This window comes from Thamnophis elegans, chromosome 1 (assembly GCF_009769535.1).
Source record: "Thamnophis elegans isolate rThaEle1 chromosome 1, rThaEle1.pri, whole genome shotgun sequence".
NCBI lineage: Eukaryota > Metazoa > Chordata > Lepidosauria > Squamata > Colubridae > Thamnophis > Thamnophis elegans.
Genome location: NC_045541.1, coordinates 155,534,552 through 155,547,939, shown reverse-complemented (window position 1 = coordinate 155,547,939; position 13,388 = coordinate 155,534,552). Strand labels below are relative to the sequence as shown.

At 37.8% G+C, this 13,388-nt stretch overlaps 1 protein-coding gene across 1 annotated transcript in view; it reads right to left on the bottom strand.

The window, feature by feature from the left end:
* Positions 1-13,388, bottom strand: part of LOC116506336 (potassium channel subfamily K member 16-like) — a 163,864-nt gene that overhangs the window by 29,667 nt on the left and 120,809 nt on the right. The window lies entirely within an intron of this gene.

Genomic DNA, 13,388 nt, shown 5'->3' with positions numbered 1-13,388 from the left:
TCCTTCACCTCCAACAAACATTGATGGTTTACTAAATAAGAAAAACTAAAGAATGGGAAAAGAAAAGTGTCTATGTGCCTCTTTCTACATAGTCAGACTAATAATTTACTGCAAAGGCATCAGCTAGTTGCTTGAATCTGGTGTTCCTCAACCTTGGCAACTTTGATGTGTGGACATATGTGGCATGCTGGCTGAGGAATTCTGGAAGTTGAAGTCCACATGTATTAAAGTTACCAAGGTTGAGAAACACCAATTTAACCAATATGTAAAATAAGGCAATCACTATCCCTCTCAATTTTCTTGGACGCTTTGATTGCTAAGAAATGCTCAGTTCAGCTCAGCTCAGTTCTATATGCTGCAGCCTATTTTAGTTCCTTTTAACCAGTGTCCACCGACCTGTCAGCCTGTCTCTTCCTTGACCTGTCTAGCTCCAGGGAAGTCTTACTAGTTACTTGAACTCACAAAGCTGTTCTTATATGAGTCTGAGAACTTTTCCTCCCTTCACAGATGATGGATTGAAGAATCACTCGGTTGAGATGGGTGACTTTAGAAATCTAAGAAATAAATTGGCAAATATTCTCACCTGACCCAATCTGCTTTACAATTGCATTGTAATCCCAAAAGGCACCCCATGTGAGCTGATGATGGTTCTATCGGAGGTTCAGGCGTGAACCAAAGAGGACCTCTGGTTAATAGGGACAATGGGTGTTAATAAATGTTTTTTAATTAAACTGTGCAGGTGTTAGAATGAGATTTTTTCCACACCTTCCCTACAGTGACTTTATACATCAAGACTGCCAGGCCATTAATCAAGAGATGACAGGTGTTTATTACCTGCATGCTATGGGCCTGCCTCCTCCCCATGTTTCTGATTATGCATCAGTGACAAGTGTAAAATGGAGTGAAATCAAATGGAACAGGAACCAAGGCTTTGCTAATATAAAATTTAGCATGAAGTTAATTTGTCAGCGTGAGAGGACACCAAGGAACATAATGTCAAAACAATAAATGGTCTCAACAGCACTTAAATGGGCATCTAGGACTTGATCCTGGGCTCTGTGTGAACTCCAATGCATACATGGATGACCCGTGGAACGGAGAAGGAAAATATGTATGCAAAGTATTTCTTTTTGATGCATTGAATGCTTACCCACTTAAAACACATACATAGTGTTCCTTTGTATTTTATTTAAGACTATCTGATAATCCGGTGTTGCCCAGATATTATTTATCCTAATCTACACATTAGTCCTCAAAAATAATCCCAGAGCAAACGCAATTTCTAATATTGGATTTTTCCTTTTACCAGAAGGAGACCCCTTGTGGAGTACTGTGAAGCCGTTACCATGGCAACCACTGCACTGTACAGTAGAAGTCATTTTACGGCAGTACGGTAGATTCCATTTTAAAGCACAACAGGCTGTATCTTAACAAACACCCCCCCCCCCGAGCAGTGTTATGGGTGTCTCACACACAGTATTTGTTTCCAGAGAGTAAGTCATTTGTGTAACAAGTTTGGATGAAATTGCTCAATTGCTCAAGCATAACTCTGGAACACACACACACACACACACACAACACACACACACAACACAGAGCCAAAACTTGGGTATGGCTAGCTGATGAGAGCTAAATAGCTAAATAGATCTTACTAGTCTCCCTTTATTTATTTATCAGCATAAATATAACATTATATTGAAAAACCATTTTAGGTGCCTGATGGGAAGGAAAGAGGATATTCATGGGAAAAAAACCATAACACGAAAGCTTTGGAACAAGGCTGCATAAGCTTGAGGCTACAGAGCCATGGTCTCTTCCAAAGACTTCCATGTTGTCTAGTCCTCGGGATACAGTTGTTTTTGGAGAATAGGGATTCAGATTTGAATCTGCACTGGCTAGGGGTTGTGATGACTCTTATTGTGCACACTTCAGTTATTTTCTTATTCCAGTTGACCTGGGGGAAAGAGATGGGGAAAGAGAAGAGTGTGTTAAAGAAATAGCTTAACCTAACAGGCTCAGAAGCCTTCCAAAATTGATGTTGATTGCTAGTGTTTCACGTGATTAAAATGATACATGATTAAGTATAGAAAACACTTAGGTTAACTATGTTCTTCTGTAGAATTTCCTTAAGTCAGTTTGGATCACGGGTGTCAAACTCATAGTGTCACGTTACTGTGCTGTGCCGTATTGCTACGTTTTCCCCTTTCTGGAGCTGGGGTGGGCATGGACTGCACATGCCAGTTTGACAGCCCTGGTTTAGAGTCTAGCAGGCACGAACTGGGAAAAAGAGCAGTTTAACTGTTAAGAGTGTAAATGCTTTATTGTTTCTTTTGTCTCTATTTGGCATAGTCTAGATCAGTCTTTTCCTGGTGATTGGGGATTCTGGGAGTTGAAGTCTACACATCTTAAAGTCACCAAGGTTGAAAAAGGTTAGTCTAGACCAGTGTTTCTCAACCTTGGCAACTTGAAGATGTCTGGACTTCAACAGTGTTGAGAAACACTGGTCTAGATGCATTTACACAGGCATCTTCACTGACATGATGAAGAGCTGTAAAATTATAATTACCTTAGTATGATCTTGTATCTTGTGTGATCAAATTAATCTGGTTATGATTGGTTAATCTGTCTACATCATGAATCCTGGCTCATTTCTCTCCCTGGAGCAATTTTTAGATCTTCAAAAACATAACAAAACATTTTTGTTATTTGTTTATTTTATTTGTTTCTTGGTTATCTGTTTAACTAGCTGGGGAATAATGTAAAAATGCTTGGGGAAAATAAGGAACAGATTGTATTTAATTTAATTAATTTAAAAAAGAAAGATAGCCCTGCTTGAAAGTTGATGAGGAATTTTCAACTACTTACACTTAAATCTGAGAAGTGGAAGTTGAGGAGATGCTGATCTTACTTTTACACTATTGTCATGTTGGTTGCATTCCTACTGTCTTGTTCATTTCTTTTTATTATTCTTTTAATGATAGACATTTTCTTCATGGAAAAGCACCCCTTCCTGCTACTATTGACTTGAGAAGTGAAAACCCCAGCCAGTTTAAGTGCCTATGAGGTGTTTGGCTCTTAATGGTCACTTCCTTCTATAAATCAGTTATAGACAGCTGCTCCAGGGTTAGAAAAGTGATAAACTCCTGCTGCTGCACAGCATGGCAGGCTCCAAAAACATCAGGGGATCAAAGGACGAGGAGATTCATCAAATAATCAAAACAATCCTGTCAACCCTCTTGAAGAGCCTGTTTATTCTAGTAGCAGAAGTCCATGTCAGGATGAACTGCAGGAGGTAAATTTATCAGCAGTCTTGTTTGAATCTGCTCTTGCTTCCTCTTAGCGTCCCTTATATAAAATTCATCCAGATTTTTCCCCCTTCCTCCACGTCTGTGTTTCTGGCGGGATTACTGCTTCCCGTCAAGCCTGTTCTATCAGTGTTGGGTGGTGCTCATCTGGAACCATCTGCTCAACTTCCCAAGAGATGAAAGGACAGCTTTTGGTAGCCCTCAAATGTTTTTCTTGAACATTTAAAAATGCTGTTGTCTGGCCATCCTGGATTGAATTCTTTTTTATTCAGAGACTGTATCATTCTGAAACAAAGGGATATTTAGGTTTGAATGCGCCTAGTGATTTCCAGTTGAGCAGTTGCTTTTGCAAACATAAACATCAGGAATGTGAGATAAGAATAGTTACATATCTCTATACCTCCATTTCTCCCCTAATATTTCCAGATTATATTTGTTGAAATCTCTTATATACCTTGCTATTGGCAGTCCTTCAAGTCTAAGTTAGCTTTGTTGTTGTTAGTTGTGAAGTCATATCCGACCCATCATGACCCCATGGACAATGTTCTTCCAGGACTTCCCGTCCTCTACCATCCTCTGGAGTCCATTTAAGCTGACGCCTCCTGCTTCAGTGACTCCATCCAGCCACCTCATTCTCTGTTGTCCCCTTCTTCTTTTGCCCTCAATCTTTCCCAGCATTAGGCTCTTCTCCAGTGAATCCTTCCTTCTCATTAAGTGGCTTCTCGTTAGTTTATCTCACTAGCCTTTTTAAACCTTCAAATAAGCTGACATCTTTAGTCATACACTAACAGTGTTACATTTTACCTATGAACTTTATCTTGGCTTTTAGCTACTCATTCCTGTGATGGATTGTTTGGAACTTCATTCTAACACAGCAGGAAAATTCTTATTCTCCACTATTTCAATTGTTAATGTCATTATTCATATGGATTCTGTAGCCAAAACAGAACCATTCATGCTGTGCTGAGAAATGGGAAGGTCAGGGGAAATCCCCAGAGTTTGCAAAGTATAAAATAGCTTATAGTTAAGATCCCACTTCTCAAATAATCCAATGAGAGTTAAGAATGCCCAATAAATAAAGACTGCAGTGCTAACCTTATTGTCTTTCAAAAGAAATATGGAAAGCTGTTCCTTGAAGTAGAAAGTTGAAAAGACACTGGCCTAACAACACACATATCTTCTAATCACACTACATAAAAGTCACATGTTCATTCTTCCAAATCCCTTGGGTTTATTGCTGCATGAAAAACGCATTATGAGAAATAGGTCAAGCCGTACAAAAGGCTTCATAAAGGAAGCTTGGTTTGGTTCCAGATCTTTAGAATCCAAGACTTACACCGAGGTCATCTCGATTATCATGTCACTCTTATTTCCGTAGGACATGCAGTTATTTTCAGCTACTCATGAACAAAACAGATCATGCAAGTAACACATTGTGGGACCTCTCCATATGTAATAGGAAACACTGAAAAAATCAACCTGAATGGTTCCTGTTGTTTTCTGCAGGTTTCCCAATAATGAATTATACCATGGAAATTTCTTTTTCTGATGGAGAACTTAGGCATAAGTTTTACAGTCCAGCCTGTATAAATGGTTTTTAGGTACCTCCCTTAAATTCTATTCTAACTTTTAAGCAAAGTCATTCAAAGATTTGTCAAAGAAAAACTCTGCTGAGCAAGATAGCTTTTGTAGGGACTTCATTTCCTATTGAAAGTGCTTTGAAGTGCTTAGTATGCTGAATCTTTTATGGTTCACAAAGCAGTATAATGTTGTCTAAGCCAACAATGCTTATGGCTCATAAACAGCATTTATCTTAGTGGAGTTTACTGATTCTAAGCTTGTGTACATTTTGCATCTGAAAAAACCCAGAACCATTGTATTATTGGCTACACTAAACCATGCATCTTGGCCCTCTGCTGCCTAAGAGTATACAGAGTCTTGTTAGACCTAAGCTTAGAATAATTCTTTCTAGCCCGTATTCCTTTTCTAGTTCACTCTGTAGCCTGATTTCTACTCCATCTGAATACTGATTTTACTAGAAAGTTTTAGATTTGTTTATCTAAATGAAGTTTAGATTTGAACATCACATTTATTGATTGTTTAGTTCATGTACCCTTTCCTACTCATTTTTGTGTGGTTGATACTCATGTATATACTTAAGAAACACCATAAAAACATTTCCTTGCTTTTTCCTTTTTTATTGTGTTTTATGAACATGCAAAAATGCTCCTGGTATAAGAAGGCTGTCAGCCAAGTGACACTTCTTCACTTATCTTAAGGTCTCAAAGAAAGGTACAATATAATTCTCAATCCAATTACAAAGGGAATACAATAATTCAAAACTATGGTAAATTGAAATTGCATATTATGAACTTTGAATATTTATTCTAGAATTGAATTAGAAATGTTCTCACTCATCCAGTACAACCTGGTGACATCCAGATGTTTAAGGCTACAGATCACATAATACTCACCAATGTATCCACTAGCTGTGCTGACTTCGAATGAGGCAAGTTATATAGTTCAACAAATTGGAGATTGGGGAATGTTGTTCTAATGCAGTGACCTTTTTTCCATCGCATACCAAAAGCGGGGGGAGCACGGGGGGGGGTTGTGCACGGTGTGCCCACACTCATAATCCTATGTGCATGACCCACCCCCCATGTATGCACGTGCAACCCCCACCGTCCCCCTGCTTTTGGTGCATGATGGACCCATTTTTCACCCTCCCTAGGCTCCAGAGGCTTTCTAGGAACCTGGGGAGGGTGAAAATGCCTACCAGAGGCCCTTTGGAGGCTTCAGGAGGCTTCCCTGAAGCCTCAGGAGGGTGAAAAATGACCCTACATGCTACCTGGAAGTCCATTCCCGAACTTCCGGATAGCCCATAGGACCCGGATTTCAGAAGGGTGAAAAATGGCCGAAAATGAAGGCATGCAGCTGGCATGCATGCACTGGAGCTGACAGGGCAACATCTCATGTGCCCTAACAAATGGCTCTGCGTGCCACCTGTGGTTCACCATAGGTTTGCCATCACGGTTCTAATATTTATTTCTCCTTTGTTTTCAAAATTATAGTCTTGTGTTTGTTTCCTTATAAAAAGGCAAACATATCCTGCATATCTAAATCTTTGTATATCTTCAAACATTTATATAAAGTCTGAAAGGGGATATTGTATGTTTATTTAGCTAGAAATATTTATAAGTAGTCCCACAAATGGAAACAACTGATTTGGCAAGGTTTCCAGTCACCAGGAGATTTGTAAGTATTTTCAGAAAGTTCTTCTATTCCAGTTTCAGATTCTTGCTAAATTCATTCATTCTAAATGAATTTAGAATAAGAAATGTATAGTTTATTATGACCAGCTAAATGACTGTTCAGCTAATACTTCAGTAAATTGAATTTACTGTTCAGTAAATTCAAAATATGGTATAAAACATAGATAGGACCATTCTCTATAATTGCTGTACGGGTAGTCTTTGATCTAGGACCAGAAATGAACCAGAATTTCCATTTTAAGTTTGCACAATCATAAGGTAAGTTGGACCTGATTTTATGACAAGTTTTACAGTGATCATTTGGGCTTTTTCAATGAATCATGTGTCTGTTAAGCAAATCCAGTCATGTCATTTTTGTAAGGCCATTGTAAGTTTGAAACATTGTTTAAAAAATAAGTTGAAGACTACCTGAATGCAGCCACACATTCTGCCACTATTTAGGGACTAAGTCGCCTTGTTAGGAGTTGGTTAGAAGAAGATGTGGCCCATGTTTAGAAATTTCATGAGTAACATAGCTCATGAATTCTGAGAACAGCACAGAAGGGTTTTAATATGTTCAACATTATAGAGGATGATGCTTTGCTTGAAGGCATCTACAAGTTGTTGCCTTCTCTGAATATACTCTGATATAATGATAATGAACTATAAGTAGAAGAGAAAGGTCTTAATTGTGTGTCTCCCTGTTACTCTACATACAATACATTAATTGGCATGTAAGTAACGTGATCATAGTCTTTTCTATAGGGTGAGGTTGTTTATGGAGATTCTCAGTCATCCAGTCATGGTTGTCCCAAAGATGCTTTTTGTTTTTCAACTTCAGCTCAACTGAAGCAGTTTCTTGGATGAGAAGCAAACGTCTTCAAGAAAAAAAACAAAGAAAATTTAATGGCCTCTTGAAAAAGCACCTTTGGGACTAGGATGAGGTTATGGTATTTAATTTAATTACAGTGGTTGTAAATTTAAATTAAGGATGAAGTCAGCATGTCTAATTTTGACTCTTTTTCTGGCGGAATAGTCTTTTCCAAAGTAGAATGTTACACGTATGTTATGACAGCAATTCAACAATTTCCAGTTAGAATCACCAAGAATTAGTCTGGGTTCTGAGAGCTGTAGTCATACAAATCTGGGGGAGAATCAAATCTAGAAGGAAAGAACATCCAAAATGGTTCTGAAATTCAAGAATAAAACTGAGAGAAACTGTCTTTCATCCTTTATCTGCTTTCCAGAGTGAAGCAGTATACTATCTATACAACAGTTTGGTGAAGACCACAGAAATGCTGCCTTTTATCTTTATGCACAAAAACTGTGAACTGACGTGCAGAAATTAATTCTCACCTCTCTGCTGTAGCCATTTCAGTTTAGGATTAAGATTTCCTGCAGCAGAGGGCTCCAAAGTCAATCAAATTCAAACATGTATATAGAATTTATCATGCTGAGAATGCCCTTGATCAATGTTTCTGAGTGGTGATTATGCTAAATAGAACCATTTGGCTGAGCCCCACCCGTAATCCTTGTGCTAATCATGCCTTTTTACCTGGCTATGGAAATTAAATTAGGTGGATGTCTCCAGTCTGTCCCATTTTAACCTCTTTCTTAGGGAGTCACATCACAGCAGTTCTGAGGAAAATAAAACTGATGATGTAATCCCCTCAATTTTCCTCCAAAATTATCTGCTCCTTTCAAGAATAAAAACTGAATTCTAATTTTGGGGGGAGGATTGTCAATGAACATAAACACCATTTAATTAATTCCCTTGTGAGCTATTACTGTGTTTACTAAATTGGCATTCCAGCATTATATACATATACATATAAATACATACATGTATGCATACATACATACACACACATACACAGTACATACACACACATACACATACACACATATACATATATACAATCTGTGAGAAAATGAGGAAGGCGCACTCACATTTCGGCGAATTGGTTGTTAATGTTGTGCATTCCACCTCTGGATTAGCACCAGACCAGCCATTTGCTTCATAGGTAATTCTCTTTAAGACAGTGTTTCTCAACCTTGGCAACTTGAAGATGTCCGGACATCAACTCCCAGAATTCCCCAGCCAGCATTCGCTGGCTGGGGAATTCTGGGAGTTGAAGTCCAGACATCTTTAAGTTGCCAAGGTTGAGAAACACTGCTTTAAGAACTATAGTTCCCCTTCTCTCTCTCTCCTCTCCTCTCTCTCTCTCTCTCTTCTCTTCCCCTCTCTCTCTCTTCCTCTCTCTCTCTCTTCCTCTTCTTCTCTCTCTGCTTCAGTGCTTGATATGACCCCTTCAGAGCTAAATGCCACCTTCTGATTCTACAGTTCTTTGACTTTATTCCTTCATTCTTTGACTTTATGTTTTGTTCGTCATCTCAGGCAATTAATCTTAAAAAGGGGAGGAGGAATCAAAGCTAAACATCATACTCCTCATTTCAATCTGTCATGCTTCTTTTCCCTGAGAAACATGAAAATGAAGTTCTTAAAGCTCATTCTTACCTGACACAAGAGGCAGCACTTTTTATATAAACATATAATAGATATTTTCCCTGACTAACAAGATAATTCTACAGATGTTTTCCAAATTCTTCTTGATCATTTTCCTCCCCCGCCTCAAGCTATGTCTTCCCAAGGATAGAAAACCATTTTTTATGTACAAAGGTTCATGTACTCATGTATAAAGTCATAATCATTCTACACTCATGCACATATGTATGCATAGACATATGTGCATCATATGTGTACTACATCACAGCAAATTTATTTCATTTTTAACAAGCTTTTATTTGTCATTGGTCTACACAATGCTGTGCTACTGGCTCAGAGAGTAAAGCCACACAATTCAGTGGGGATGTATTTACAAATTATGTTCATAGGTTCTTAGGACAGATCATGCATTATTATTAGTTGATGACAATCTCAGATTTAATAATTAACCTTGGTTGGATAATATAAAATTCTTAGCCTTGCTATTTAAGTTACCCCTTTTCTGGGTTTTAAATAATTAAATCACAAATTGCATTCATAAAAATATTGTCAACCACCATAACTAGCAAGCTGTAGACATTTAATCACTACTGTGATATTACCACCAATTTGCTTGACTATATTTTGTAACTATTATCCTGAATAATGAAGTTTGATGTTCAAAAGCTGTTTAATAATGTTGCACCCAACACTCAGCTGGGTCAGCATGGCAAAGAAGGACTACACAATTCACTTAACAACTATAGCAAAAAAAATCATAAAATCACAATTCACATAATAATTGCCTTGCTTAGCAATGAAAATTCGGCCCCGAATTGTGGTTGGATGTTGAGGACCACCTGCATGTCATTTTCAGGAAATATGAGTGTACTTGAAAATAGACTTGTCTAGTGTGGGGACTGTTAAACTACACTTGGAGAAAGGTTGACAGGTTATGAAAATTTCACTAGTTTTTTTTTTAATCCACACTTTACACCTGAATATTCATTGTGAATGAAACAGATGTATTTGGTTGCTTTTCATTACAATTCTTAAGACCCAAGACCTCTTTAAGTAGGAGGATTTTGGCACAGCAGCTACTGAAGGAAGAGATTATGGTAGGCTGTCTAGGGATAGGAAATTATTGGAAATGATTTATAACCTCTGGAAATACATTTGTGAGATCATCACAATAAACTACACCTTGAACAGACAACAGCATGACAAGTATTCTGCTGTCATTTCTTCTCTTTGGTCAAAAATCTGTACAAATCTATTATTTGTGGGAGATAAATCAATGCCTGGAAGAAGCATAAAATGTTTTATCTGAATAAATCAAGCTAATATTAAGAAATTTACATTTCATAAAATCCACATCATGACAACTACTTAACACTGGACAAGATTAAGAAAACCTGCCATAAAAATGGGGGTCCTTAGAGCATTTATATTAGCAACTACTTGCCTTTGGAGAATTGGCACACAAAAGCTCCATCTGTTCAATGAAAATAAATGCATTTTTTTCCAACTAAAACCAGCTAAAAGAAAGACTGGCAAAGAGCAAGCCACTATATATCAGAATGTTTCTCTACTAACTTGGATATGAAAACAGTCAGAATAGCTACTGGTCTACATTTCTGTGCTAGGGAAAATGCACTCAAGCATTGCTTTAAAATATCTTTACCCTCAAACAGGCTTATTTAGAAGCAAGTAAATGGATTGCCTCAATTTGTATTCTCTACAAGACATTTTTTTTAAAAAATTCTCCAATTGTGGAGAAAGTGCTCTAGTCCAGTGTTTCTCAACCTTGGCCACTTAAAGATGTCCGGACTTCAACTCCAGAATTCCCCAGCCAGCGAATGCTGGCTGGGGAATTCTGGGAGTTGAAGTCCCGGACATCTTCAAGTGGCCAAGGTTGAGAAACACTGCTCTAGTCACACTTTAAAAAAAAAACTACTTAAGTAAAAAGACGATAGTGATTATAGGAGCATTTCAGCACAAGCCTCAGAAAGGTGAAAGGATGGGCACACTGGGCACAAGTTGCTTCCAACTTGGTGCAGAAAAGCAATTGTGTGATCCTTTTTGTCAATCTAAGAAGTTAATACTAGAAATTATTTATAATTATCTGGTCCATTAACTGTGCTGGTGCAATACAGCCTTTTAAAAAAATAATAATAATACTGCTTTAATACCAGATTCTGTTTGGAAAAGGATATGATTTCATTTAAATGGAAACACACACACACACACACACACACACACACACAAATATATTCCTCCCAATTGCTTGAACAATGTCATAAATTAATATTTCTATTGAGTGGCATGTGTTTTCCCCCCATTGTTCCCTGAAATGTCGCTGCTGCTATGCAGCCAATGAGAGATATATAAAACTACATGAACATTTTAGAAGGTCTTACAAGGCAGGTGGGAGAATGTTTTTATATGTCTCTTGGCTAAATAAATCGCAAGAATTAAAGAAATTACCTAGAAGGGTGTACTCGGCACTGTTCACAATTATAACCCTTTGAGTGCTACGTGTGCCAGTAAGCTTCTCCAAATTAAGAAAAGGAACCCCAAGAAGAGAATATGGTTGATGTTGCCAGGGTAACCTCCTCTTTTCCCTCACATGGCATTTCCATACTCTTAAGTAATTACAGTCTACACATAGAAACAAATTATATATAGTATATCTAAAATCCCAGAGAGAAAAAAGGAAGAATCTGATTTCCTTTTCCACTGCAACAATAAGAGACGTTTTATCCCAGTTGATATATAGAGTTGATACAGAGAATAACCTGCCCACGTGGGATTTATATTCCTGAAAAAGACGAAAGCATTAAAGTCAAAATTAAGAATAGAACGAACTATTAAGAAAGGAGATGGGGTTGGGGTTTCCTGGGTAGAAATGATATGGATGAAATAAGGTATTATGGGAAATATTGAGCTATGGCAATAGGAGAATTTAAAGCTATTTAGTTTGGCATAAAATGTGCAACATGTGGTTTATGGTGGAGATTATCTATTGTCTCTAAAACTTTTTTGACAGATATATGGAATAAAGATAAAGAATTGGGGATCAATGTCAGTTTGTACTGATCCGCTTTAAGTATCTGAATGCCCAAGAGTCAAATCTGCTCACAAGATTAAGCCTCCTTTTACAAGATTTCATCTTAAGTGTCCTTCTTTGATTCCATATGTAAGATAGATCCTTCCTAGGCAAGCAATGGTTGATCATATCTTCCTGAGCAGAGAGGATTTATAAAAAAAAAATGTGTTCTGTTCTGTACCCCTGTAGTTGAGAGGTGATATTCAGCAAGTTCTAGCCAGTTCTGTAGAACCGGTAACGGAAATTTTGAGTAGTTCGGAGAACCGATAAATACCACCTCTGACTGGCCCCACCTTCATCAATTCTCTGCTTCCCGAGTCCCAGCTGATGGAGAGGGAATGGGGATTTTGCAGTATCCTTCCCTTGCCACGTCCACCAAGCCACACCCACAGAACTGGTAGTAAAAAAAATTGAATCCCATCACTACTGTAGTTCATGGTGTAGAAACCAAACCAGAGAGAAATAGAATGAAGAGATGAAGGGTAAAGAAATCTCAGTATTTCCTTATAAATACTGGAAACAGGAAGCTAATAGCTATACGGGTCCCATTATACCTTGCATGCCTGATAACTGGTCAGAATCTCATAAAAACTCTAAAAGTTGTTGCTAGGCTGAAGTAGCAAAAATACAGGTCATCTTCAACTTACGATGACAATTCAGCCCAATTTTTTTTGTTGCGAAGTGAAACATTTGTTAAGTGAACTTTGCCCCAATTTATGACCTTTTGTACCACAATTATTATGTGAATCACTGCAGTTGCTCAGTTAGTAACATAGTCATTAAGTGAATCTGGCATCCCGTTGACTTTTCTGGAAAGAAGGTCACAAAAGTGTGATCACATGACACCGGGACATTGCAACCATCATAAATATGAATCATTTGCCGAGCATCCTAATTTTGATCACGTGATTGTGGGGATACTGCAACAGTTGTAAGTGCCATTGTAACTTTGTGAACTAAGTGAATTGTTGTAAGTTGAGGACTACCTGTACAACGATGTGATAAAACTTGTATTTGATTTGGGATTCACAATTTGTGCACAAGAACGTAGAAAAGCTTTAAGACATGAGTCTTCACAAGTCATCTTTGAAATAATAATATTTGTGGGAGACTGATTCTGAATTCTCACTTGCCAAAATATAATTGTGATGAGAATACATTAACTGTTTTGACATGGGACTAATTCCAGCATTGGAACTGGTATTGTGGTTCAGTACTTATTCCCAAATCAACAT